We start from the raw sequence: 5,141 nt of genomic DNA on the forward strand, positions 1-5,141 counted from the left end.
CGCGCTCGTGTTACCTTCTTATTTAGGGTTAAGTGGACAGCAAATACCGAACAGGGGGCGTATAAATACCGGTACTCCCTTCCGTGTGCCCTAGGGCTAGCCCCTGCGGGCCCACTTATAGGCGACTTATATATATATATGTGCGCTTCCTAGGGTTAAAGCTCCTAAGCTTCCCTTACTCTTTAGATAGCTATAGGTAAAGCCAACGCAGGCTACGTGCCTACGCAGAACGCTTACGTAATAGCGTAAGAGGCTGCTTCCCTATTATAGAAGAAACGCCGCGTATTTTACCCACGCGCTTAGGGACAGCGCGATACTGTCTTCTTATTTTTCTATAGTAGGGCGACTAACTTCCCCGTGGCACCTATTAACGACTAGCGAAGCCGGGCGGAAGGTGGGTTTAACGGGCCCCCTATTTAACCCTTATCGTATATACTAAGGCAGATAAGGGCCCCCTAGAATAGGATCCGAGTAGCGTAAAAAAGGAAAAGGGGTTCCTCTTTTCATGGGCCTCTAGCCGGATTCGAACCGACACGGTCATTAACCGTGTGCTAGGTGTACCACCACTACACTATAGAGGCTAATCGGATATATTATTAGCTAATAGCCGTTAGCCGCGTTTATTTACGTAGCGGTTTAGCGTTCCTAGGGCTAGTAGGGCGCGGTTATTCTAGCGGGATTATCCTGGTCCTAGTAAGCGACGTTCCCGTAATAATAAACGATAATCCGGTATTAGGGAACGTTATTCGGGCTATAGCGAGCGGCGTGGAGCTAGGCTACCGCGTCGATCCGGGTACTAGGAAAAGGGCGAATATACCTAGGAGGATTAGTTTAATTTCGATATCTATTCGATCCATAGCAGGGTATATCGGGTAATAAGTACCTTCTAGGCTCTATTAGTATAATTCCGGTATTATCCTGGTATTATACTAGCTAGGCTATTTATAAAGTCGGTTATTATAGTTTCCGGTCCGGGATAGGGAATAGTATTTACTAGGTTAGCGTCTAAACGGTCCTATATAAGAGCTAAATACTTATCTCTAGGTTCGTTAGCCGCCTTTACTAATTAGATTACCTTATCTACGAAGACGCGGATATTATAGCGGATGATTACGTTATTTAGGGTGTATTACTTATATCTTAGCTTATACTTGGCTTCCTCTTAAGGTAATTAGAACCTTTCCTATAAGGCGGTCTTTTATTCCGTAATAGTTACCGTTATAGTAATGTACGAATATCGTCCCTTAGTAAGGCTTATAAACTATATAAAGGCCTCGCCTAGTAGATAACGGGCTAGTCCGCGTAGAAGGGACTCGCGGTGCTAGGCACTTAGGCCGGCATACTAATCTATTATATTAGTAAAGCGGAAGACGTCTATATAGATTAGTTTAGTTTCTTTAGTCTTAAGATCCTAGTCGGTAATAAAATATAAGGGAGGCTTAAAGTAGCCTAGGTCGTCGGCCTTAAATCGGTATATCCGATTATCGTGTTAGCTAAGGATAGCGAGTAAATCCGACTATCGCACGTATAGGTATAGTTCCGGGTAGCTAGCGCCCGGTGCGTTCCCTAGGGGAGGACCTACGCTAAGGGGATTATATCCAGGGGGATTATTACCCGGAGGGGCTGCTTACTATTAATATTCCGGGTTCCTATTATTCCTGGTTCCGATATCCTCTATTATATCGCGAGGGTAGTATATAATATCGGAGGGTATAGGGCTTATACGCTTATCGCGGTGGCTTATAGTATCGGCTTAGTGACTTTCCTGGTAGTAGAATAGTATATAGTTATTAGGCGTTAGGGTATAGTCGGGCGTTCCTTTAGACGGTTTAGCGTACTTTAGAGAAGGGCTTTCCGCTATATCTTCGGGGAAACTTCTAACTAGCCGTTCGACTATACTTATAGCGGGGCAGATTGGAAGTGTTTCTAATCCCTTAACCTTAATCTTTAGTTCTATTAGCAGAGAATCATAGACGGCGGTAAAGGGGGCTAGCTCCTTTCCCTTTACTATACTACGGGGTATAGCTATAGACTCGTGAAGGTCGATATACTCGGGCTCTTTTTTTAGCTAATTATAGAATACCTTCATGAAAAAGTTATAATAGGTAACCCACTTAGCAGGATAGTTAGCTAAGGAGGCAGGATAGGTTAGCTAAGGAGGCAGGATAGCTTTAAAGACTCTTCCTCTAAAGGTCGTGGCATAGCTAGCTTTACTAGTGCTAGGGAGGTTCCCTGCTCGCTTAGCTATAGAGAGGAGTAGCCGATATTCGGGTATAAGAACCTTTTCGGCTATATCTGGATAGGCGTTCGCTATTACGGTAAGGGGATATACGCCTTTTAGATCCCTTAGTATAGGGGGAGAGTCTAGGAGAACGGGGTAAGGAGCGTCGGTTATTATTAAGCGGGTTCGACGATAATACTATTTAGTATTCGATAGGTCGTTTTAGATACGGGCCTATCGGGTAACTAGTACTCGTGGACTATCATACTTATCGCTTACTCGCCTAGTCCTAATAAAAGGGAGGCGCTTTATTTAGTGGACTATAGGTAACCGGTACCGTTTTAGCTACGTGTCCGCTTAGTGCGCTATATATAGCTATTTAACTAAATAGGGGTTTAGTATATAGACCTTTATACTTTATGCTAGAGGGCTAGTAAATATAGTAAGGGGCGCGCGGGTAAGCAGTTCCTTATTAGCGCTATTAGGCTTTTAGCTTAATAGTCGCTGCTCGTCGCCTAATCCTATTTAAGGGGAGGCATTTTATTAACGACGGATAGTTACTTACCTTAGGATCGTGTAACTGGAATAGTCTCCACGGTTATTTAATAGGATCGGTACGCGAACCTTACTAAGATCGAATGATCTTGTTTTAGTTACTACTATTTGATATGCACTAACTGTATATATCTCTGGCTAGCTAGTATTATAGGACCTATAAGAGGATTTAAGTTAGGTAACCTTAGGGTGTAGTAAATAATATAGAAATAGGATATATTCCTTAAAGGGGAGGGCGAGGTTTCCGCTTTATATAGCTACGGGGAAACATCGGTCTATCTAGGACTTAGCTGGTGCTAGCACTAGTCTAGCGCTATATAGGCTTTAGTGCTAGTATAGTGCTAGTATAATACTAGCACTAATCCAGCGCTATACGGGCTTTAGTGACGGTATAGTGCTAGCACTAATCCGGCGCTATACGGGCTTTAGTGCCGGTATAGTGCTGGTATTAGTCTCGCGCTATACAGGCTTTAGTGCTGGTATAGTATCGGATAGTAGTGCGTAGTAATAGGGTTACCATAAAAGACGTTATTCTAGAATAGGTAATTAAAGGGAGGAATATAATAGGTAGATTAGGCTAAGGTTATAATAGAGTTATTAGGCGAATCGGGGGTAAAGAGGATATAGGAGAATATCGGGTCGGATAGGAGATATAGGGATATTAGATTAGCATTAAGGTTTCCGGGATAGAAACTATAAAGACAGGGGGCCCTATTAGGTGCCGGACCTCTAGTACCTAAGTACTAAACGGTTATGAGTTATAATAAGGTTCTAGGCTAGTATAAAGTGTGGACGACTACGGAGTATCCGGTCCGGGACCTAACTTAATGCTAGCTATAATATAGTTGGTACCTAGGTATAAGTCGAGTCGTCGCTACGAGCTAATAGATAGTGATTAATCGGGTAGAATAGACTCCCGTGCTATACTAAAGCTAGCTAGTATGTGTATAAGAAAGAATAGATAGCTGCCCTTAGGATAGGGAGGCTAGCGATTAATTTAACTCTTCGACACCCCCTACCTTCTAACTTAAGTATAATCACGTCCTGACTACTAAGTGCCTTTATCCTGATTATCTCTTAACTCTTCGCGATTACCTACTTAATAGAATATATAGGTATTCTTTTAGAAATAGTACTTTCTTAGTATCTTTAAACTTTATAATATAGTTTCTTACGCCTATTATCTTTATTATATTTACTTTTCCTTAGCTAGCGAGTATAATAGTGGTTTTATATATGAGGAAAAGAGACTTATTTATTATTATATAACAAATAGCCCCGCTATCTATATAAAAGTTTAAGTCTAAACTAAGCCTATTCTCTGCCTAAATCCTAAAAATATTTTTAATTATCCTACCTACATTTAGGTTAGTATTCGGAGTATTCTAGGGATTTTAGGTTATTATATTTACTTCTTTAACGTCCATTATATTTATAGCCTCTGGGTTTACGAGGGTATCTTCGAATATAATCGATTTATCTTCTTCTGCTTCTTCTTCGGGTTCTTCTTATTACTTTTTAAGGATTATATTCACGCAATCCTTGTTGTTTATAAGTAACTAAAGCAGTTAATTCTTTAAGAGAGCTATAATAGCGTCCCCCCTTTTCTTATACTAAGGGTTTAGGGACCTAGGTCTACCCGTGGAGGAGGAGGAGGAGGAGGATTTAGTGCTCTTAGAGACCCGATTCTACTACTTTTTTCCCGTGTTTGCCTTTATAACCTAGCCTTTAGGAGCCTTATCTAGGTAAAGGAAATGATAGTTAGAGGAGACGTGGCCGGGTTTCTTATAGTTCTTCTAGAATAGCCCCTTAGTCTTTTCCTAGGGTTTCTTAGACCCTTTAACGAGGAGAGTGTTATTTACTAGAGAACGCTTTATTTTCCGGGAGGCGCCTATTAATTTAGTAACGATTTTATTTAGCGTATAACTCTGGATATCGTGACGAACGGACTAGGTGATCTGGTTAGTAATAGAGTTATATCTTTTATCGAGGGCGTTAAGAATCTATATATAAATCACCTTATTAGGAAAGGAAACCTCCCTTCCTTCTAAAGCCAGCAGATTCTCTTAAACCTTATATAGGAAGGATTCGAGGGTTTTATAGTCTAAGGGGGAATTATTAAAGAAAGTTCCTAGGGTATTAAAATCAGCTTAGAAGCGTTTCTTTTCGTATAGGCTTTTTAGCTTTTCCTAGACTTCGTAGGCAGTATCTAGCCCTTAAACCTAGGCGAGGGGTCCTTTAGAAAGGGTAGCGAGTATTTTACTAGCCGTCTTAAAAGAGGTTTCCTTTTACTTTTAGGAGGGATTCTATAGAGGTTTAGTTATATTGTTTAGGAATTGTCCTTTTCAGGTAAAATAAGCGTGTA

The 5,141-nt window shown here is 41.0% G+C and overlaps 1 pseudogene across 1 annotated transcript; it reads right to left on the bottom strand.

The window, feature by feature from the left end:
* Nucleotides 1-508: 508 nt before the first annotated feature.
* Nucleotides 509-581, bottom strand: ACRALDRAFT_t216 (annotated as a pseudogene). Its single transcript has one exon. The product of its transcript is annotated as a tRNA-OTHER (tRNA).
* Nucleotides 582-5,141: the final 4,560 nt, after the last annotated feature.

The sequence above is a fragment of the Sodiomyces alcalophilus genome (genome assembly GCF_042370955.1).
Source record: "Sodiomyces alcalophilus JCM 7366 unplaced genomic scaffold ACRALscaffold_6, whole genome shotgun sequence".
Lineage (NCBI taxonomy): Eukaryota > Fungi > Ascomycota > Sordariomycetes > Glomerellales > Plectosphaerellaceae > Sodiomyces > Sodiomyces alcalophilus.